General features: G+C 42.4%; 1 long non-coding RNA gene across 1 annotated transcript; it reads right to left on the bottom strand.

Moving 5' to 3' along the window:
* Window positions 1–14,736: 14,736 nt before the first annotated feature.
* Window positions 14,737–22,571, bottom strand: LOC146194870 (uncharacterized). The gene is made up of 3 exons (XR_014705499.1): window positions 22,522–22,571; window positions 16,536–16,738; window positions 14,737–14,908 (listed from the first exon to the last, which is right to left on the bottom strand). It is a non-coding gene; the product is annotated as an uncharacterized LOC146194870 (long non-coding RNA).
* Between the last annotated feature and the right edge of the window lie 2,144 nt (window positions 22,572–24,715).

Genomic DNA, 24,715 nt, shown 5'->3' with positions numbered 1-24,715 from the left:
CCTGCATTGCTTAGGGACCTCTACAGCCCACGTCAGTCTGTAATTCGCACCAGAGCAAAAGGTGGTCGCCACCAGCTGGTGCTGAATATGTTTTTCTCTCTGTAGAGATAAGATAACGGGAGTGAACAGCCGGGCTTCCACAGAACTAGAGGAGGAAAGGGAAAAGACACTGCTTTCCCTAAACCAGTAGAGTTTTATCTATCCTCTCCATCTTCGACACATGAAATGTGTAGTGCTTCATGAAACAAGCCATTCTTGGCTTGTTGCAGCCAAGCTTCAGTCGTGCGGCCTCGCGAGTCCCTGCTCAACTTTTGCCGAGCCATGGAGTCAACATCGCCTTTTGCTGGTGGCAACAATGGTTCAGTTCCATCTGCGCGCGTCTCTCAGCCGACTACCGCATATTGTGAAGCGACTTACATACCCTTGCCGAATCCTTGCTGTTTCCCGCAGCAAAATGGACTTGATGCGTTCCCCTCGACAAAGCGTGTCCCTGCGTTGGCGCTTTTCGTGAACATGGTGATAAAGAAAGCGGAGGAAATCATGTCTGCCTCGTGTCCTGATGACTCCTTCAGTGACTCTGATGAAGACGACATTTTTGTGCTTGTGTAAAAACGCGACTGCTTCGACAGCTTCGTTTGATGAGCACAAAGCCGACAAGGACCCTGTGCCTGCTAAATGTGATCAATGCTGCCAACAACCCTCTCCCTGCAACTTGTATATAATTTGTATGCATGCCCATATTTTATGTCCTTTTCTAATTAAACCAAGCTTGGGTAAATAAACTATGGTTTCATTTCGAACTCTTTCTTGCTATTAATATTATAAGGGAGGCTTTGCATGCTTCATTTTTTGTAAATTGCCTATTCTCGATGCACTTCGTATTTCCCTAATTGCTCTCAAAATAGATGCCCGAAAAACATTGTTTTTTTTACACGCTCATTTGCGGCCTGTCGCAGTCCTTTTTCTCACCGTACTCTCCAAATCTCGTTTGAATAGTTACCACGCAGGAACGAAGAAAGGAACAAATGTATACTCTGATTTATCGTTGGTAGAGAATTCAGTAGTTATTTCAATTATGTTTCCATTATTCCTATACAGTAGGTTATGGCGGCTAATTTTGATGGAGAGTTTTCTTGTCCCTTCCGACTAAAGCTGCTTATAGCACTAACAGTTCACGTGCAAGAAAAATAGAAGGGTTGAATGGTGCCGAACCTAATATAGAAGGATATCATGAGATCAGCTGCTCTAGTAGTCGAGGATATTTTCAATGAACATGCAAGTGGGAAACAACAAAGTGAAAAGCGCCTTCAAAGGACTCTCAGGTCGAATCGACTTTCGCAATCGCTTTCACACACTTCATCTAAAAACAAAAGCGGCATTTTACTTGCCGCGTGTTACACAAATTCTTGCAAACCTTGGGTCGGTGAAAACCATAAGCATGTGTTCGCAAGCGTTTCTCCCAAGCGTGATATAAAAAAAAAAATTCAGCGCGCTGTTTAGGCCAAATTGACGCAGAATATGGAGGTAGACGCCTATTAGTAAGCAACAAAAATTGTAAACCCAATTGTTCTGCACAATTATACAGAAACGTAAACTGGATGCGAATGCAAAGTTACGTACGTCTAAATAATGAAATTAACAATGCAAAGGATCGAAATTAGTTCGAATTCTCCTTCTGGACATGTAGCTTCAAAACTGTCTCAACTTCCCTCCGGCTCTTTTAGTTGTTTCCACCGCCGGACATACTCTGAAGTGCACAAGAGAATATTCCGGTCGCGTGCGTGGTGCTTCCTCTCTTGGTAGCGATTTGGTTTTTTTTTTTTTGCAAGGTCAACTCTTCTCAAACGTAAAAAGAATTTGACGGTCACGCATTTTTCCTTACTTTTGTAATTTACGAACTTCAACTTCTCAGACTGGGCACGCTCGAGCTAACAAAAAAACAATGGATGTTATTGCTCGAAATTGACTTCATTTGTTCCTCGTTATCATATACGAATAGCTTTTGATAAAGCTCAGATTTTGTGATGACTGGAACTGTCACTTTACACTGCTACAACTATTACACCTGCTCATATTATATCTACGCATATTATTGTTACTATACCATAAACAGTGATGTCATGGTTGCAGACCGCAAAACCAGAGTATGAAATAGGAAACAAAGAGGCGTTGATTTGAGTTACGGTTGTGACGAATCCTCAAGGCTTAATGTTTATATAGGGCATAACTATATATTTCTGGATAACGCACACTTGCTATTTGGAATTCAGTTTCGCAATGCTCTTATACAAAATTTTAAACAGGATATTGCGTTGACTATGTAGCACTAACTCGCCCACGCTTCCACTCCATTAAAAAATAAAGCAGGAAAAGATGCTATCGGCTATCGATATTTTTTCTTTTTATGACAAGCATTAAAAATGCTAAAATATTGCAATTCAGCTACCGGTATTATAAGCCAAATTATTACTTTTTTAAAACACAAGCACACATAATAAGCGGAGTGTCGAAACGCACCAAATAAACTTTTACTCACGCATGGCGGGAGAAAAACGTTTTGCCATTTTCTTTAAAAGTCCACGCGTCAATAAACTATAAAACTGTAAAAAAAGCTAAAGGTTTTGCCGGTGAGCCAGCACTACCAAAGGAATCACAGCGCCGCGAAAAGCGCCTAATTTAACTCGCAGACTTTGCTCTGCTTCGGGTTTTGGAATTCTAAGTTGCCGCATGTGATTTCAGCCTAAAACCGTACCAGTGGAGACACTAACGCGCATTGCCTTGTGCTCATACACATATTTATACATTTACACTTAAGTTATAGACAGGTATTCGAAACTGTGCTTAGTGTCAGTTTGGTAGTTTGAGCCGCGTTATTCTGTTAAAACATGGCCGTCGGTATTACATTAAGAGCTTTGCGTGTGGTGTCGTCATTCTTCTTCTTCCCCTGTGCTGAACATGCTTTTAACCATGACCTGTCCTGCTTAGGGACCTCTCCAGCTCATGTCAGTCTGTAATTCGCAGGAGAGCAAAAGTGGGTCACCACCAGCTGATTCTGAATATGTTTTTCTCTCTGTAGAGATAAGATAACGGGAGTGAACAGCCGGGCTTCCACACGACTAGAGGAGGAAAGGGTAAATACTCTGCTTTCCCTAAACCAGTCCAGTTTTATCTACCCTCTCCATCTTCGACCCATGAAATGTGTAGTGCTTCATGAAACAAGCCATTCTTGGCTTGTTGCAGCCGAGCTTCAGTCGTGCGGCCTCGCGAGTCCCTGCTCAACTTTTGCCGAGTCATGGAGTCAACATCGCCTTTTGCTGGTGGCAACAATGGTTCAGTTCCATCTGCGCGCATCTCTCAGCCGACTACCGCATATTGTGAAGCGATTTACATCGACGCCTGCCGAATCCTGGCTGTTTCCCGCAGCAAAATGGACTTGATGCGGTCCCGTCGACAAAGCGTGTGCCTGCGCTGGCGCTTTTTCGTGAACATGGTGTTAATGAAAGCGGAGGAAATCATGTCTGCCTCGTGTCCTGATGACTCCTACAGTGACTCTGATGAACACTATATTGTTGTGCTTGTGTAAAAACGCGACTCCTTCGACAGCTTCGTTTGATGAAAACAAAGCCGACAAGAACCCTGTTCCTGATAAATGTGATCAATGCTGCCAACAACCCTCTCCCTTGAACTTGTATATAATTTGTATCCATGCCCATATTTTGTGTCCGTTTCTAATTAAGCCAAGGTTGAGTAAATAAACTATAGTTTCATTTCGAACTCTTTCTTGCTATTCATATTATTAAGGGAGGCTTTGATGCTTCATTTTTTGTAAATTGCCTATTCTCGATGCACTTCTATTTCCTTAATTGCTCTCAAAATAGTTGCCAGAAAAACATTGTTTTTTTTTTCACGCGCTCGTTTGCTGCTTGTCGCTGTCCTTTTACTCACCGTACTCTCCAAATCTTGCTTGAATAGTTACCGCGCAGGAACGAAGAAAGGAAAAAATGTACACACTGATTTATTGTTGGTAGAGCATTCAGTAGTTATTTCAATTATGTTTCCATTATTCCTATACAGTAGGTTATGGCGGCTAATTTGGATGAAGAGTTTTCTTGTCCCTTCCGACTAAAGCTGCTTATAGCACTCACAGTTCACGTGCAAGAAAAATACAAGGGTTCAATGGTGCTGAACCTGATATAGAGGGAAATCATGAGATCAGCTGCTCTAGTAGTCGAGGATATTTTCGATGAACATGCAAGTGGGAAACAACAAAGTGAAAAGCACCTTCAAAGGACTCTCAGGTCGAATCGACTTTCGCAATCGCTTTCACACACCTCATCTAAAAACAAAAGCGGCATTTTACGAGCCGCGTGTTACACAAATTCTTGCAAACCTTGGGTCGGTGAAAACCATAAGCACGTATTCGCAAGCGTTTCTCCCAAGGGTGATATAAAAAAAAATATTCAGCGCGCTGTTTAGGCCAAATTGACGCAGAATAGGGAGGTAGGCGCATATTATTAAGCAACAAAAATTGTAAACCAAATTGTTCTGCACAAATATACAGAAACAAACTGGATGCGAATGCAAAATACGTACGCCTAAATAATGAAATTGACAATGCAAAGGATCGAAATTGGACGCTAGAAAGGGGCGCCCTAACCGCGTTCAAAATTATCCTAGTTCGAATTCTTCTTCTGGAAATGTAGCTTCAAAACTGTCTCAACTTCCCTCCGGCTCTTTTATTTGTTTCCGCCGCCGGACATATTCTGAAGTGCACAAGAGAATATTCCGGTCGCGTGCGTGGTGCTTCCTCTCTTGGTAGCGATTTGGAATTTATTTTGCAAGGTCAACTCTTTTTAAACGTAAAAAGAATTTGACGGTCACTCATTTTTCCTTACTTTTATAATTTACGAACATCAACTTCTGAGGCTGGGCACGCGCGAGCTAACAAAAAAACAAGGGATGTTATTGCTCGAAAGTGACTTCATTTGTTCCTCGTAATCATATACGAATAACGTTTGATGAAGCTAAGATTTTGTGATCACTGGAACTGTCACTTTACACTGCTACAACTATTACGCCTGCTCGTAATATTTATACGCATATTATAGTTACTATACCATAAACAGTGATGTCATGGTTGCAGACCGCAAAACCAGAGTATGAAATAGGAAACAAAGAGGTGTTGATTTGAGTTACGGTTGTGACGAATCCTCAAGGCATACTGTTTATATAGGGCATAACTATATATTTCTGGATAATGCGCACTTGCTTTTTGGAATCCATTTTCGCAATGCTCTTATACAAAATTTTAAACAGGATATTGCGTTGACTATGTAACACTAACTCGCCCACGCTTCCACTCCATCAAAAAATAAAGCAGGAAAAGATGCTATCGGCTATCGATATTTTTTGTTTTTTTTATGACGAGCTTTATAAATGCTAAAATATTGCAATTCAGCTACCGAGTATTATAAGCCAAATTATTACATTTTTAAAACACTAGCACACGTAATAAGCGGCGTGCCGAAACGAACCAAATAAACTTTTACTCACGCATGGCGGGAGAAAAAACGTTTTGCCATTTTCTTTAAAAGTCCACGCGTCAATAAACTATAAAATTGTAAAAAAAACTAAAGGTTTTGCCGGTGAGTTAGCACTACCAAAGGAATCACAGCGCTGCGAAAAGCGCCTATTTTAGCTCGCAGACTTTGCTCTGCTTCGGGTTTTGGAATTCTAAATTGCCGCATGTGATTTCAGCCTCAAACCGTACCAGTGCCGACACTAACGCGCATTGCCTTGTGCTCATGCGCACAGTTTATACATTTACGCTTAAGTTATAGACAGGTATTCGAAACTGTGCTTAGTGCCAGTTTGGTAATTTGAGCCGCGTTATTTTGTTAAAACATGGCCGTCGGTATTACATTAAGAGCTTTGCGTAAGGTGTCGTCATTCTTCATCTTCCCCTGTGCTGAACATGCTTTTAACCATGACCTGTCCTGCTTAGGGACCTCTCCAGCCCATGTCAGTCTGTAATTCGCAGGAGAGCAAAAGTGGGTCACCACCAGCTGGTTCTGAATATGTTTTTCTCTCTGTAGAGATAAGATAACGGGAGTGAACAGCCGGGCTTCCACACGACTAGAGGAGAAAAGGGTAAAGACTCTGCTTTCCCTAAACCAGTCCAGTTTTATCTACCCTCTCCATCTTCGACACATGAAATGTGTAGTGCTTCATGAAACAAGCCATTATTGGCTTGTTGCAGCCAAGCTTCAGTCGTGCGGCCTTGTGAGTCCCTGCTCAACTTTTGCCGAGTCATGGAGTCAACATCGCCTTTTGCTGGTGGCAACAATGGTTCAGTTCCATCTGCGCGCGTCTCTCAGCCGACTTCCGCATATTGTGAAGCGACTTACATCGACGCCTGCCGAATCCTGGCTGTTTCCCGCAGCAAAATGGACTTGATGCGTTTCCGTCGACAAAGCGTGTGCCTGCGCTGGCGCTTTTTCGTGAACATGGTGATAAAGAAAGCGGAGGAAATCATGTCTGCCTCGTGTCCTGATGACTCCTACAGTGACTCTGATGAAGACGACATTGTTGTGCTTGTGTAAAAACGCCCCTCCTTCGACAGCTTCGTTTGATGAGAACAAAGCCGACAAGGACCCTGTGCCTGCTAAATGTGATCAATGCTGCCAACAACCCTCTCCCTGGAAATTGTATATAATTTGTATCCATGCCCATATTTTATGTCCGTTTCTAATTAAGCCAAGCTTGGGTAAATAAACTATAGTTTCATTTCGAACTCTTTCTTGCTATTCATATTATTAAGGGAGGCTTTTCATGCTTCATTTTTTGTAAATTGCCTATTTTCGATGCACTTCGTATTTCCTTAATTGCTCTCAAAATAGTTGACAGGAAAACATTGTTTTTTTTTTCACGAGCTCGTTTGCTGCCTGTCGCAGTCCTTTTTCTCACCGTACTCTCCAAATCTTGTTCGAATAGTTCCCACGCAGGAACGAAGAAAGGAACAAATGTATACACTGATTTATTGTTGGTAGAGCATTCAGTAGTTATTTCAATATTGTTTCCATTATTCCTATACAGTAGGTTATGGCGGCTAATTTGGATGGAGAGTTTTCTTGTCCCTTCCGACTAAAGCTGCTTATAGCACTAACAGTTCACGTGCAAGAAAAAATAGAAGGGTTCAATGGTGCTGATCCTAATTTAGAGGGAAATCTTGAGATCAGCTGCTCTAGAAGTCGAGGATATTTTCGATGAACATGCAAGTGGGAAACAACAAAGTGAAAAGCACCTTCAAAGGACTCTCAGGTCGAATCGACTTCCCAATCGCTTTCACACACCTCATCTAAAAACAAAAGCGGCATTTTACGAGCCGCGTGTTACACAAATTCTTGCAAACCTTGGGTCGGTGAAAACCATAAGCACGTATTCGCAAGCGTTTCTCCCAAGGGTGATATAAAAAAAAATATTCAGCGCGCTGTTTAGGCCAAATTGACGCAGAATATGGAGGTAGACGCCTATTAGTAAGCAACAAAAATTGTAAACCCAATAGTTCTGCACAAATATACAGATACATAAACTGGATGCGAATGCAAAATACGTACGTCCAAATAATGAAATTGACATGGCAGAGGATCGAAATTGGACGCTAGATAGGGGCGCCCTAACCGCGTTCAAAATTATCCTAGTTCGAATTCTTCTTCTGGAAATGTAGCTTCAAAACTGTCTCAACTTCCCTCCGGCTCTTTTATTTGTTTCCGCCGCCGGACATATTCTGAAGTGCACAAGAGAATATTCCGGTCGCGTGCGTGGTGCTTCCTCTCTTGGTAGCGATTTGGAATTTACTTTGCAAGGTCAACTCTTCTCAAACGTAAAAAGAATTTGACGGTCACTCATTTTTCCTTACTTTTATAATTTACGAACATCAACTTCTGAGGCTGGGCACGCGCGAGCTAACAAAAAAACAAGGGATGTTATTGCTCGAAAGTGACTTCATTTGTTCCTCGTTATCATATACGAATAACGTTTGATGAAGCTAAGATTTTGTGATCACTGGAACTGTCACTTTACACTGCTACAACTATTACGCCTGCTCGTAATATTTATACGCATATTATAGTTACTATACCATAAACAGTGATGTCATGGTTGCAGACCGCAAAACCAGAGTATGAAATAGGAAACAGAGACGTTGATTTGAGTTACGGTTGTGACGAATCCTCAAGGCATAATGTTTATATAGGGCATAACTATATATTTCTGGATAACGTAAACTTGCTATTTGGAATCCATTTTCGCAATGCTATTATACAAAATTTTAAACAGGATATTGCGTTGACTATGTAACACCAACTCGCCCACGCTTCCACTCCATCAAAAATAAAGCAGGAAAAGATGCTATCGGTTATCGATATTTTTTGTTTTTTATGACGAGCGTTAAAAATGCTAAAATATTGCAATTCAGCTACTGAGTATTATAAGCCAAATTACTACTTTTTTAAAACACAAGCACACATAATAAGCGGCGTGCCGAAACGCACCAAATAAACTTTTACTCACGCATGGCGGGTGAAAAAACGTTTTGCCATTTTCTTTAAAAGTCCACGCGTCAATAAACTATAAAATTGTAAAAAAAATAAAGGTTTTGCCGGTGAGCCAGCACTGCCAACGGAATCACAGCGCCGCGAAAAGCGCCTAATTTAACTCGCAGACTTTGCTCTGCTTCGGGGTTTGGAATTCTATGTAGCCGCATGTGATTTCAGCCTCAAACCGTACCAGTGCCGACACTAACGCGCATTGCCTTGTGCTCATGCGCACAGTTTATACATTTACGCTTAAGTTATAGACAGGTATTCGAAACTGTGCTTAGTGCCAGTTTGGTGGTTTGAGCCGCGTTATTTTGTTAAAACATGGCCGTCGGTATTACATTAAGAGCTTTGCGTGTGGTGTCGTCATTCTTCATCTTCGCCTGTGCTGAACATGCTTTTAACCATGACCTGTCCTGCTTAGGGACCTCTCCAGCCCATGTCAGTCTGTAATTCGCATGAGAGCAAAAGTGGGTCACCACCAGCTGGTTCTGAATATGTTTTTCTCTCTGTAGAGATAAGATAACGGGAGTGAACAGCCGGGCTTCCACGCGACTAGAGGAGGAAAGGGTAAAGACTCTGCTTTCCCTAAACCAGTCCAGTTTTATCTACCTTCTCTATCTTAGACACATGAAATGTGTAGTGGTTCATGAAACAAGCCATTCTTGGCTTGTTGCAGCCAAGCTTCAGTCGTGCGGCCTCGCGAGTCCCTGCTCAACTTTTGCCGAGTCATGGAGTCAACATCGCCTTTTGCTTGTGGCAACAATGGTTCAGTTCCATCTGCGTGCGTCTCTCAGCCGACTACCGCATATTGTGAAGCGACTTACATCGACGCCTGCCGAATCCTGGCTGTTTCCCGCAGCAAAATGGACTTGATGCGTTTCCGTCGACAAAGCGTGTGCCTGCGCTGGCGCTTTTTCGTGAACATGGTGATAAAGAAAGCGGAGGAAATCATGTCTGCCTCGTATCCTGATGACACCTACAGAGACTCTGATGAAGACGACATTGTTGTGCTTGTGTAAAAACGCGAGTCCTTCGACAGCTTCGTTTGATGAGAACAAAGCCGACAAGGACCCTGTGCCTGCTAAATGTGATCAATGCTGCCAACAACCCTCTCCCTAGAAATTGTATATAATTTGTATCCATGCCCATATTTTATGTCCGTTTCTAATTAAGCCAAGCTTGGGTAAATAAACTGTAGTTTCATTTCGAACTCTTTCTTGCTATTCATATTATTAAGGGAGGCATTGCATAATTCATTTTTTGTAAATTGCCTATTCTCGATGCACTTCGTATTTCCTTAATTGCTCTCAAAATAGATGCCAGAAAAACATTGTTTTTTTTACGCGCTCGTTTGCGGCCTGTCGCAGCCCTTTTTCTCACTATACTCTCCAAATCTTGTTTGAATAGTTACCACGCAGGAACGAAGAAAGGAACTAATGTATACACTGATTTATTTTTGGTAGAGCATTCAGTAGTTTTTTCAATATTGTTTTCATTATTCCTATACAGTAGGTTATGGCGGCTAATTTGGATGGAGAGTTTTCTTGTCCCTTCCGACTAAAGCTGCTTATAGCACTAACAGTTCACGTGCAAGAAAAATAAAAGGGTTCAATGGTGCTGAACCTAATATAGAGGGAAATCATGAGATCAGCTGCTCTAGTAGTCGAGGATATTTTCGATGAACATGAAAGTGGAAAACAACAAAGTGAAAAGCGCCTTCAAAGGACTCTCAGGTCGAATCAATTTCGCAATCGCTTTCACACACCTCATCTAAAAACAAAAGCGGCATTTTACGAGCCGCGTGTTACACAAATTCTTGCAAACATTGGGTCGGTCAAAACCATAAGCATGTATTCGCAAGCGTTTCTCCCAAGGGTGATACAGAAAAAATTATTCAGCGCGCTGGTTAGGCCAAATTAACGCCGAATATGGAGGTTGGCGCCTATTAGCAAGCAACAATAAATGTAAACCGAATTGTTCTTCACAAATAAACAGAAACAAACTGGATGCGAATGCAAAATTACGTACGTCTAAATAATGAAATTGACAATGCAAAGGATCGAAATTGGACACTAGAAAGGGGCGACCTAAGCGCGTTGAAAAATATCCTAGTTCGAATTCTTCTTCTGGACATGTAGCTTCAAAACTGTCTCAGCTTCCTTCCGGCTCTCTTAGTTGTTTCCGCCGCCAGACATACTCTGAAGTGTACAAGAGAATATTCCGGTCGCGTGCGTGGTGCTTCCTCTCTTGGTAGCGATTGGGAATTTATTTTGCAAGGTCAACTCTTCTCAAACGTAAAAAGAATTTTACGGTCACGCATTTTTCGTTACTTTTGTAATTTTACGAACTTGAACTTCTCAGACTGGGCACGCTCGAGCTAACAAAAAAACAAGGGATGTTATTGTTCGAAATTGACTTCATTTGTTCCTCGATATCATATACGAATAGCGTTTTATAAAGCTCAGATTTTGTGATGACTGGAACTGTCACTTTACACTGCTACAACTATTACGCCTGCTCATATTATTTCTACGCATAATATAATTACTATACCATAAACAGTGATGTCATGGTTGCAGATCGCAAAACCAGAGTATGAAATAGGAAACAGAGACGCGGATTTATGTTACGGTTGTGACGAATCCTCAAGGCATAATGTTTATATAGGGCATAACTATATATTTCTGGATAAAGCACACTTGCTATTTGGAATCCATTTTCGCAATGCTCTTATACAAAATTTTAAACAGGATATTGCGTTGACTATGTAACACTAACTCGCCATGCTTCCACTCCATCAAAAAATAAAGCAGGAAAAGATGCTATCGCTAACGATATTTTTTGTTTTTTATGACGAGCGTTAAAAATGCTAAAATATTGCAATTCAGTTACCGAGTATTATAAGCCAATTAATTACTTTTTTAAAACAAAAGCACACATAATAAGCGGCGTGCCGAAACGCACCAAATAATCTTTTACTCACGCATGGCGGGAGAAAAAACGTTTTGCCATTTTCTTTAAAAGTCCACGCGTCAATAAACTATAAAATTGTAAAAAAACTAAAGGTTTTGCCGGTGAGCCAGCACTGCCAAAGGAATCAAAGCGCCGCGAAACGCACCTAATTTAACTCGCAGACTTTGCTCTGCTTCGGGGTTTGGAATTCTATGTTGCCGCATGTGATTTCAGCCTCAAACCGTACCAGTGCCGACACTAACGCGCATTGCCTTGTGCTCATGCGCACAGTTTATACATTTACGCTTAAGTTATAGACAGGTATTCGAAACTGCGCTTAGTGCCAGTTTGGTGGTTTGAGCCGCGTTATTCTGTTAAAACATGGCCGTCGGTATTACATTAAGAGCTTTGCGTGTGATGTCATCATTCTTCTTCTTCCCCAGTGCTGAACATGCTTTTAACCATGACCTGTCTCTCTTAGGGACCTCTCCAGACCATGTCAGTCTGTAATTAGCTCGAGAGCAAAAGTGGGTCACCACCAGCTGGTTCTGATTATGTTTTTCTCTCTGTAGAGATAAGATAACGGGAGTGAACAGCCGGGCTTCCACACGACTAGAGGAGGCAAGGGTAAAGACTGCTTTCCCTAAACCAGTCCAGTTTTATCTACCTTCTCTATCTTAGACACATGAAATGTGTAGTGGTTCATGAAACAAGCCATTCTTGGCTTGTTGCAGCCAAGCTTCAGTCGTGCGGCCTCGCGAGTCCCTGCTCAACTTTTGCCGAGTCATGGAGTCAACATCGCCTTTTGCTTGTGGCAACAATGGTTCAGTTCCATCTGCGTGCGTCTCTCAGCCGACTACCGCATATTGTGAAGCGACTTACATCGACGCCTGCCGAATCCTGGCTGTTTCCCGCAGCAAAATGGACTTGATGCGTTTCCGTCGACAAAGCGTGTGCCTGCGCTGGCGCTTTTTCGTGAACATGGTGATAAAGAAAGCGGAGGAAATCATGTCTGCCTCGTATCCTGATGACACCTACAGAGACTCTGATGAAGACGACATTGTTGTGCTTGTGTAAAAACGCGAGTCCTTCGACAGCTTCGTTTGATGAGAGCAAAGCCGACAAGGACCCTGTGCCTGCTAAATGTGATCAATGCCGCCAACAACCCTCTCCCTGGAACTTGTACATATTTTGTATCCATGTCCATATTTTATGTCCGTTTCTAATTAAGCCAAGCTTGGGTAAATAAACTATAGTTTCATTTTGAACTCTTTCTTGCTATTCATATTATTAAGGGAGGCATTGCATAATTCATTTTTTGTAAATTGCCTATTCTCGATGCACTTCGTTTTTCCTTAATTGCTCTCAAAATAGATGCCAGAAAAACATTGTTTTTTTTTCACGTGCTCGTTTGCTGCCTGTCGCAGTCCTTTTTCTCACCGTACTCTCCAAATCTTGTTTGAATAGTTACCACGCAGGGACGAAGAAAGGAACAAATGTATACACTGATTTATTTTTGGTAGAGCATTCAGTAGTTTTTTCAATATTGTTTCCATTATTCCTATACAGTAGGTTATGGCGGCTAATTTGGATGGAGAGTTTTCTTGTCCCTTTCGACTAAAGCTGCTTATAGCACTAACAGTTCACGTGCAAGAAAAAATAGAAGGGTTCAATGGTGCTGACCCTAATTTAGAGGGAAATCATGAGATCAGCTGCTCTAGAAGTCGAGGATATTTTCGATGAACATGCAAGTGGGAAACAACAAAGTGAAAAGCACCTTCAAAGGACTCTCAGGTCGAATCGACTTCCCAATCGCTACATACACCTCATCTAAAAACAAAAGCGGCATTTTACGATCCGCGTGTTACACAAATTCTTGCAAACCTTGGGTCGGTGAAAACCATAAGCATGTATTCGCAAGCGTTTCTCCCAAGGGTGATATAAAAAAAATATTCAGCGCGCTGTTTAGGCCAAATTGACGCAGAATATGGAGGTAGACGCCTATTAGTAAGCAACAAAAATTGTAAACCCAATTGCTCTGCACAAATATACAGAAACATAAACTGGATGCGAGTGCAATATACGTACGTCCAAATAATGAGATTGACAATGCAAAGGATCGAAATTGGACACTAGAAAGGGGCGCCCTAAGCGCGTTCAAAATTATCCTAGTTCGAATTCTTCTTCTGGACATGTAGCTTCAAAACTGTCTCAACTTCCCTCCGGCTCTTTTAGTTGTTTCCGCCGCCGGATATACTCTGAAGTGCACAAGAGAATATTTCGGTCGCGTGCGTGGTGCTTCCTCTCTTGGTAGCGATTTGGAATTTATTTGCAAGGTCAACTCTTCTCAAACGTAAAAAGAATTTGACGGTCACGCATTTTTCCTTACTTTTGTAATTTACGAACTTCAACTTCTGAGGCTGGGCACGCGCGAACTAACAAAAAAACAAGGGTTGTCATTGCTCGAAATTGACTTCATTTGTTCCTCGTTATCATATACGAATAACGTTTGATAAAGCTAAGATTTTGTGATCACTGGAACTGTCATTTTACACTGCTAGAACTATTACGCCTGCTCATATAATTTCTACGCATATTATAGAACTATACCATAAACTGTGATGTCATGGTTGCAGATCGCAAAACCAGAGTATGAAGTAGGAAACAGAGACGTTGATTTGAGTTACGGTTGTGACGAATCCTCAAGGCATAATGTTTATATATTGCTTAACTATATATTTCTGGATAACGCAAACTTGCTATTTGGAATGCATTTTCGCAATGCTCTTGTACAAAATTTTAAACAGGATATTGCGTTGACTATGTAACACTAACTCGCCCACGCTTCCACTCCACCCTATTGGAAAACGCAGTGTCACTGGGAGACACTGGGCCAGTGTCATACCTGATTATCGGACCAGTGTGGCACTGCATATTGGCACACTGGCCTACACTGGCATGCTGGCCTACACTGGCGTGCTGGCCTACACTGGCATGCTGGAATACACTGGCATGCTGGAATACACTGGCATGCTGGACTACACTGGCATATGGCCTACACTGGCACAATGGGTGACACTGCTGGCACACTGGCAGTAGCTAGCCAGCATACAGACCACACGTGATACTAGCATGCAGGACAGAATACACCCCGCACAGAAGCGGGTGATGCCCTGTTCCCATTGACTGTAACGTAGAGCTTCGCATGATATATGCAATTTTATTTTCACACATTTCCTTCTGACGGCCCACACGACTGACTTCTGCAAACATATCATCAATGGCTTTTCGGTCCGAGATCCTTTTGTCAGTCGACATGTCACTTGGGTTTTCAGTGACCACCTTTTGTATTAGATCTAAAAAAAAGAGAAGATATGCATAAGTAACAGAAGCAAAATGGTGTTTAAGGTCATGGTTCGGAATTACACTGTTGATCTGCGACTAATTTTATCATTCATTTCACAGGGGTGCAATAGAAGAAATAGGATTTGTAGCAATTTTTGGAGCAGCAAAATCCGTATTTGGAGCAGCTCATAGGAGAAAAAAAAACCTGCACTTTGCAGAATGAATTTAAATTTTGAAGCCATTAGCCAGAAAAGAAACCTTACCTTCGGGGCAAACAAACAAAAAATATGTGAATATCGGACCGTATGGATGTGATCCAAAGGAAATCTAGCAAGGGCCACCTATTACAGGCGCTTGGCATATTTTGTTCCAGAATCTGGCGTGCACCTCTTTCTGTAAGCATTTTGTACCGCAAGGCGTGGCATCAAACAAAAAAAGAATGTTAGCCATACAACCAAGGTTAATTTTTCAAAAAAGAAAGGATACAAAAAGCTAAAGAATGTGCTTTTTTTTGCATCTAGCGCGGATTGACAATCTCATTCAGAGATTCTTGCTTGCAAGACTTTTAAAACATTATTTTACTGTCTGCAAAATTCATAGCTTGTGTCGCGCGACGACAGCTCCAGTCGAGATTCAAAGCCATCAGCCTGCTATCAGCCTGTGCTTAAATGCGAGCGCAGTACCAAAAACAAAAATCTTCATTCAAAAGCACAAAAAAAAGCAACCGAAAGGCGAAAGGGCAAATGCCAAAAGCAGATAGGAAATCAAGTCGTATATATTCGTATAAGCAAGGCTATATACTTCGTGCACAGAGCAATTTAGATGTTCCGGCATCCATAAATGTTAATTCTGACAGTCTTGGGCTACATTGTGGTGTTATGGAATTCAAAATTTGGCTGCTGCGCGTTTCCCGACATGCCGATGCCTTCCCTCCACCCCACCCCCCAATTTATTATCACCAACAGAAGCCATAACTGATGCATCTCCTACACTATCTGACGGGAAAGTGAGTCTTGAGTCTATCAACTAGACTGATTAAAAACAACCTTGCTGCACATGAATAGCCCAACAAAGTACAGAAAACTACCAGAAGCGACATAAAAAAAAACAAGATACACCCATTAAAAGCATGCGGTGCTTAAAACAAAGCATGGAAGTATTACTGCAAAATCAAAAATACTACCACGCCCCTTTTAGCAATGCAACGCAGTAGCAGTGGTGCCTCGTTACAAATGGCTTCTATGCATTAAAAGGATACTTCACCGCACGAACTGTGACTCGTGCGTTGAAGCATCCTCAAACCGCAACAGTTCAGCGTACTCAAAGTGGAGGAATCACGTGAATGCTAGAAAGGAAAATATGGGTAGGCGTTAGAACGGCATGAAGCCATCTCAAAATAAAAATAAAAGGCCAGTGACATGCTGGAGTGTCTGAAACGTCATGACTGGCTATATCACGGTCGCAGAAAGTTGTCTTCGAGCATGGCAAATTTTTGCGGCCGTTCGGCGCATTTTGGTGCAAATTCAGCAAGTTTTGCGCACGCAGAATTATGCTGCTGTATCAAAATGGCACAATTGGCACAGCTGTTGCAGCATTGATTTCAGCAACAAGCATAAAACGAAACCTAGTCATGATTACCATCACTTTCTCAGGGGTTGCCGGCATCTCTGGAACACTGCCTGCAGTCCTTCTGCAATGCTGGCCCGTGAGGCTTCTCTCTCAACTCCGCAGGTGTCCAGAAATACCATCACCATTTCCCGCTCCACTTTTGTCTCATTTTTCTTGCTTGTGATAAATTGAACTTTTCTCTCGTTGATGTACAGATTCGACCCAAAGTGAATCTGCAAGCACAAAATTGGCACACATAAAATATGTATATATAGAGGGTGGAAAAAAGAGGCACAGTCATCCATAATGAGAATTTGCAACACTAAGATGAGTTCAAAAAGTACTTCAGTGGTTATTTATGTGGTTTAACATCACAAAGTGACTCAGGCTATAAGAGACGCCACAGTGGAAGGCTCCAGAAATTTATACCACCTAGGGTTCTTCCGCATGCAAGGCATCGCACAGCACAGTGGCGCCTTGCTTTTCACAAACTGTGCCCACTGCCACCAGAATTCGATCCTGCATCCTTGAGTTCAGCAGTCGTCGCCCGGAATCAGATCGCGGACAGCCAATTGCGGAAGGCTTTGAGGTATTCAACTTCCGTTTTGGCCTTTTTTGCGACAAGTTTTTCTATAATCTGTTTTGCACGAAGGAAGATCCTGCAGACGATCACTTCATTTCGTCCATGCGCATACGAGGGCATCGAGTCGATTGATTGGTAGGGTAATAAGGGAAAACAAAGGTTATAGAGTGGCTAGATATTGTTTACTTTCGAAAGGAGCTGGACAAAGTCACTGCTTGCAATGGAAGTCTGCATCGATGTGCAGGAGCACACCACGCACCAATGTGGTGTTTCCATTAGAAACCAGATGTGTTACATGAAATTTCATCAGTGTTATATCGTGCTTCATGCTGTTAAGTGTTAGAAATAGAGTATTAGCCTAACTGTACTTCCCTAGACCAAACCGCGAGGCAGCAGTAACAGAGCAACGCTGAAAATGCGCTGCTCTGTTGCAGTCCCGTTTGTGCGGTGTGCACCAGTGGCAACGACAGGAGTTAGCGCAGTGATGGCACGACTCATCGCCAAGGATTGTCGCTTCACATGGTTACGACTTAAATGTTAGCTCCTTTAAATGGCTTAATATTGCTTCAATAACATTCCCCATCCAGCTTGGCACGGGAAAATGCTGTGCATTCTAGACACTTATCGCACTATGGCTGTATTCGCACTTTTGCAGATGTTGCATGTGTTCGTGATCAGGGTGTCCGGCCCGGCCCACCCAAGATAAATATACCTGGGCCCAGACCAAGCCCAAGGGCTTCTGAGCAGCCCCAGCCCGTGCACAGCTCTAGAACCTACCTTAACTATAAAGCAGGTTTGGGGGTGCAGGTTAACTGCAAATTTTTTTCCAGGGGGAAGGGGGAGGCAGTGGTCACTGCACAACAATGTAGTCCATGTAGTCCGCCATTCTCATAGCCATCAACGCTTGTCAAACAGATAAGGAGCCAACAGAAGGCAGAGGCAAATCCACATCCATAGCATAGTCTTTATTCTCCATGCCATTGGTCGCTTTGTTCTGCCAGCAGTTCTTAGGCCTTTTGCAAGGTGCTGTTTCAACACCCTATCAACACAGTTTGCACTGATAGCCTTTGTTTTGGTGCCATGAGTGCGACTCGGCAGCAGTCTTTCACAGCGAAAAACAAGCTAAAGTTTACGAACCAGTTTTTTTTTACCCTCACGACTGCTAGCGCGCTCCTGCTCTCGACACTAGGCAACATCTGTCAGGCGCGCGTGACAGGGGACTGCAGGACTGTGGGTCATGCGGATGCCCCGTGTTGAATAAGTGTTTGTGAGCGATCATTCTTCAATGCTGTCGTTAACGCACTGTACCGCTTATGCATGGAGGTGTATGCTGTGTCTCGCTACTCATACCTGTCCCTGTTCCAGAGAGTACAACAGCATTTTAAAGCGCACTGTTCTTTTCTTGAAGCAATATACGAAGGTAGTCGACCATGCAGGTTGCAAACTGTAAATCGCCGTTTATGTGCAGTGGCGGCGTTTTTTTCTGAGAGTGCCCTTCGCATAATTCACACGTTTCGCTTTTTACTTTTTTGATTCTGCGAATGAGAATGTAAAATTTTGGACCGGACTCCATGATGTGAGATGTAACCAGATCTGAGAGCTTCGCACTGAAGGTTGGTTAGGCAAAACGCGTTTTCAGCCACCAGTGGTTTGTCTTTGGCTTTCGTTTGCCGTTCCTTAACAGCAGTGTAAGTCTGACCATGGGCGACTTGGTAATCCAAGAGAGTGCAGACAGCGCGAAAAAAAAAATACTAGCACAAAAGCTTTTTTTTTATGGTGCTGTGTGCAATTTGACTGTAAGCAATACAAATTGTTATTTCCTTATTACAGAGAAAAGTATGCATGCAAAACATTTGAGCGGAATAGCTTTTTGCTGTCAGCAACTCCCCGAGACACAACACAATTTCATTACATGCTTTGACCTGGCCCAAATGGCTAAACAGCTCTTTCACACACACTGAAAGCACTGAAATAGAATATACTTGTATTCAGCTGCTACTGTGTTAATATTTGTTCAAAACTTAAAAGAAATAGAGAAACTGTGTTGTGTCCTCTAGCGGTGGCTGTGGATAGGGCTCTTCACTGCCGAGCCAGAAGACATGGGTTCGATCACGGAAGCTATGGCCGCTCTTCGATGAAGATGAAGGCGCTTGTGATGTCATGTGATGTGTTGTGTGATGTCAGCGCGCGTTAAAGAACCCCAGGTATTTGCTAAATTTCCGGAGCACTTCACTACGGCGTACCTCATTGCCGATGCCACTTTTGGATGCTAAACTCCATATACCACTGATAACCGAGTTGTCATGCTCCAGTTAGCATTTCTTTGCTGCAGTTTCTTCCTTTGGCATGTACAAAAATGCTTGAAACGCAGGCATTACGGTTTGATAGGCACTAGATTTTCCAGGGATAAAATGAAACGATCCTAATGTGGTGGTATGTATAAAGCACAAAAAAAACTTGCCTGCTGTTAGCCTGTCGACTCAGATGCGCACACCGCGATAATTTGTTGGTGTTAATGGCACACACCACGCTAACAACAGCACAGCGCAATTGGTGAGGTTCGAAATGGCTGGTATGAAGGAAGAGCTCACTAGAAGTGAAATTATATGCGAGTCGTATGCAAGAGTAATGGTTTGGTTTGGTTCGTGGGGTTTAACGTCCCAAAGCGACTCAGGCTATGAGAGACGCCGCAGTGGAGTACTCCGGAAATTTAGAGCACCTAAAGGTTCTTTAACGTGCACTGACATCGCACAGCACAACGGGCGCCTTGCTTTTCGCCTCTATCGAAAAGCGGCCGTTGACGGCCGGGATACGATCTCGCATCCTTGGGAACAGTATTCGAGCGCCATAACCACTGCGTCACCCCAGCGGGGTGCAAGAGTAATGCTTGCAATTGTTCAGACATTTTGTCATCAGTAAGGCACCAAAATGACAGCATTATAGTGCAGTTGCATGCTGAGCATCAAACACAGTTAACGTGAATGTAGTACTAAATCCCACTAATAATTAGTCGATTTTAACTTTACGACAATGAAAATAAACTTGCTCCAACACAATCATGCCATGAAAATATTTTTGGCAATTTTGTCTAGCTCCCGAACGCTAGCTGAACATGGCTACTGAACAGGCACGGTCCTGCCGTCCCCAAGGAAGTGTCCACGTGGCGGCGCGCCGGCAAAAAATGGCCGCGCCCGGGAGCAGCTATAAATCTGGTCTATAGCCACTGGAAATTTGCAACAAAGCTGCAGCAAAACAAAATGACGTCGAAGAGTTGTGCATTCGCAAGTGGAGGAAGACAAAAAAAAAAATCTTGAAAGAATTACAAGCGTTTCGTGGCCTGAAGACTGGATTCCATTCCGTCCCCCTTTATTCACTACATAGTGAAGTGTGCCTTTTTTGGAGAAAAATTAATTTTGGGTAAAAGTTAAGAATAGAGTACAGAAATGCAGGGGTGTAACAGCTGAAATAGGATTTGTAACAATTTTAAGAGCAGCAAAATCTTAATTTTTGGAGTAGTAATATCCATATTTGGAGCAGCTGAACGAAAAAAAAACTGCACTTAGCAGCAGCATGAAGTTTTGGAGCCATTAAACAGGGAGGAAACATTACTCTCGGCACAAAAAAAATGAAAAGATGTGAACATCGACAGTATGAATGTGATCCAAAGGAAATCTAGAAGGGGCCATCTATCACCGGCACTTAGTATATTTCTTTTAAAAATCTGGCATGTACCTGTTTTTGTAAGTAAGCATTTTGTATTGCAAGGCATGCTATCACACTAAGAAAAAAAAGAATGTGAGCCATAAACCCGAGGAGGTTAATTTTTCAAACTTCCGGGACTGAACAAAAAACCAAAATCTAGAGAATATTCATTCCTTTTTTTCTGCATCTAGTGCGGTTTGACGATCTTAATCATGGGATCTTATTCCCCACCGGGGTGGCGCAGACAACTATTCCCAAGGATGCGGGATCGAATTCCGGCCTTGGCGGCCGCTTTTCGAAGGGGGCAAAAAGCAAGGCGCCCGTGTGCTGTGCGATGTCAGCGCACGTTAAAGAACCCTAGGTAGCCGAAATTTCCGGCGCCCTCCACTACGGCGTCTCTCATAGCCTGAGTCGCTTTGGGGCGTTGAACTCCACAAAACACAAACAAAACAAACTTATGGGATCTTACCTTGCTCGGAAGACTCGCAAAACAATGTTTTACTGTCTATGAAATCTACAGCTTGTCTCATGCAAGTGCAGCTCCGGAGCTCAATTGGAAGCCTATGCCCAAAAGTTACCGCAGTACAAACACATAACAAAAAGCAATGCTGGTTCAAAAGAAAACGCAAACAAATACCAAATACAAGAAAAACAGCAACCAAAAGACAAAGGGGCTATACCGAAAGCAGATAAAGTGCGTAATAAGCAAATAAAAAAAAAAATTAGCGGGAATGTCTTCGGCCTGTGACTGACTCTTCCTAGAGGTTGGCAATGACGGCTTTGCCTGAATATTTTGATTAAGGGGAGCAGGGCGATGAGTCGGGATATTAAGTTAAATATTTCATGCACAGAACAGACTGCAGAAAGGGTTAACGCAGAGTGTTCAAAGCCAATCAAGATTCTTAATTATGAACTTCACTTTGAAGGCGAACAGCCAGCCACCTGTCAGAAAGGCAAATCATCCTTTGACACCATTTATATCACTCCAAGTGATGAGCGGTTGCAATAAATCTGGTTGTTCCAAGTAGCTAGATTTTCATTCAAGTACATTCAAATCTCGTTACTACAAACACGTTAACATAAATATGTTAGCAAACAGAGAGAGTCGGTGCAATGAAGTATGCACCCGATGAAGCATTGCACAAAGCGGAAGGTATAGAGGTTTTTAATCAGTCGCGTGCTGCACGCAGTAGAAGAAAATAACTTATTTCTTCAAAGGAAGCAGCTTTGAAGTTCGTGAAACATTTTCATTTCAGATCTGGCTTTTATGCATGTCTCTACTGCCAAGATACATCATTTTCATACCAAGATTAGATCACTCCCTTATAACCACTAATTTTTCAGTACCGTGATAATTCAAAATAATGAACCATTTTAGCCCAACATGATTCATAATATCGAGGTTTGGCCATGAAAATCCAGTGCCCAGAAAAATTCAAGGCATTCCACTTTTTTTCTTGCTGTGATACATGGATGCATATTATAAATGAGTAAACAGGATACTTCTAGATAGTTTCATTTTACAGATGCCTTAAAGCCATGCACCTGTCAAAATATATGAAGTCTGTGCTAGCACCACACCATACTAAAGTGCTGTTTTAGTTTTCCAGGCCATATGTAACTGCATTAAATAGGATAAGCAGAACATGTCACATCATACAACATGCACACGTTAACTAATACTCTTGAACGATCAAAAGTTACAGCCTTCTAGCTTTGTTAGGGGCTTACATTTCTTCCCGTGACTTCAAAGAGCTGAACACGAGGCGGAGAGGTGGGGGGGGGGGGCTGCCAACTTTCGCATGAGCCATGTTGACTGAAAGGGAAGGTGAAAAATACAGGTCAAATATGAGATACTTGTATGGACTGACATTAGCAAGTGGCACTCCAGATACCTTTTGCAATGACAATAACATGTACGGCACCTACTTCTAATAAAGTAGCCATGTATGTACAAAAGGACAAAAAGCAGGCAACAAGGTATTTATAGCGCAAAAAGCATTATAGGGTGTATGTAATAGACAGTAAAGCAACACTAGTAGCAGGTCTGGAAAAATTATATCAGCAAAGATATATCCATTGCAGGCCAAAGGCCTCTTTCATATTCTTACAATTAACCCGGTCCTCTGCTAGCTGCATCCACTTGACCCCTGTGAACTTCTTAAATTCATCCGCTCACCCAACTTTCTGCTGCACCCTGCTATGCTTTAGTTACCTTGGAATCCAATTTGTTGCCCTAGGTGACCATCGACTATCTTCTGTTTGATAAACAAGTATGTGGCAGTTTTATCAAACATTATTTACGTAGTGTCCAAAAACATCAAACAAGAATATTTAGGGTGCCTTCTATGGACACAGTAATGAGGTTGAGCCTTGTGGAAGTAAACAGTATGTGCATATTTTCATTTCTGAGGGCTTTATTTGTGGTTATGTAGGCTGCTGCTAAAATGTCTACATATAAAAAACCTCCAAAACAAGAGAATTAGAACAAAAATAAACTCAATAAGAATGAATATACATCATTCCAAGATGACATCCTCCCATTCCTTGAAAAAAAAATTGAGCAGTGCATCCTCGATTATGCCAAAATGGTAGGTGGATGCCACTGTAGGATGGCTCGAAGAGAGCTACTGAATGAACACAGTAGGTAATAAACAATGCAATCACTTATACTTAAAAGAATACAGTATACATCGAGATGAAAGTGAATGCAGGTTGTCTGGTGCCTTGTTGATGAAGGCAGCTGATGTACGATCAACGACTGTGCCAGTAACACCAACAAATTATCGCGGTTCGTTCATCGGAATCGACAGGCTAACAGCACGCAAGTTTTGTTGCGCTTTATTTATAAACAACGGAGCATTAGGATCGTTTCTTTTCATCGCTGGATAATCTAGCACCTATTAAACAGTAGTGCCTTTATGTCAAGCATGATACTTTTTTTTGATCCTGCACGTACATTGTCATACACGCCAAAGGAAGAAACTGCAGCAAAGAAATACTAGCTGGAGCATGACAACTGTTTTTATGTGGTATATGAAGTTTAGCGTCCAAAAGTGGCATCGGCTATGAGGTACGCCGTAGTGAAGTGCTCCGGAAAGTTAATGAATGCCTGGGGTTCTTTAACGTGCGCTGGCATCGCACACCACACAAGCGCCTTCAGCTTCATCTTCATCGAAGAGCTGCCATAGCTTCCGTGATCGAGCCCATGTCTTCTGGCTCAGCAGTCGAGAGCCCTATCCACAGAGCCACTCGCTGAAAGGCACAACACAGTTTCTCTATTTCTTTCAAGTTTTGAACAAATAACACAGTAGCGGCTGAATACGAATATTCTCCATTTAGATGCTTTCGGTGTATGTGAAAGATCTGTTTAGCCATTTCGGCCAGGTCATAGCATGTAATGAAATTATGTTTTTGAGTCTTAGGCAGAAATCACAAAAAGCTACTACGCTCAACCATTGTTCATGCAGACTTCTCTTTGAAATAAGGAAATAAAAATTTGAATTGCTGTTAGTGGGAGTGCAGACCGCCCAAGCAAAAAAAAAAAAACATCGGAAATGTAGCTCCACATTTTTTTTTTTTGCGCTGTCTGCACTTGTGGATTGCCCAACTCGCCCAAGCGTCTGTTATAATCGGACTTAAACTCGCGTTAAGGAATGCAAATGAAAGCCAAAGACGAACCACTGGTGGCCGAAAACACGCTTTGCCTAAGCAACCTTTAGCGTGAAGCTCGCCAATCCGGTTACATCTCACACCATGGAGTCTGGTCCAAAATTCGTAGAATCAAAGAAGTAAAAAAGCAAGACATATGCATTCAATGCTTCTGAAGGGCAGTCCGAGAAAAAAAATACGCCACTGCTGCGCATGAACGCTGATTTACAGTCCGCAACCTGCATGGTAGCCCACCTTCGTATATTGCGTCAAG

Source organism: Amblyomma maculatum, chromosome 3, assembly GCF_055883805.1.
Source record: "Amblyomma maculatum isolate TAMU_Amacu chromosome 3, ASM5588380v1, whole genome shotgun sequence".
Taxonomy (NCBI): Eukaryota; Metazoa; Arthropoda; class Arachnida; order Ixodida; family Ixodidae; genus Amblyomma; species Amblyomma maculatum.
The sequence above is the reverse complement of the archived record's forward strand: the minus strand, read 5'-3'. Positions and strand labels throughout refer to the sequence as shown.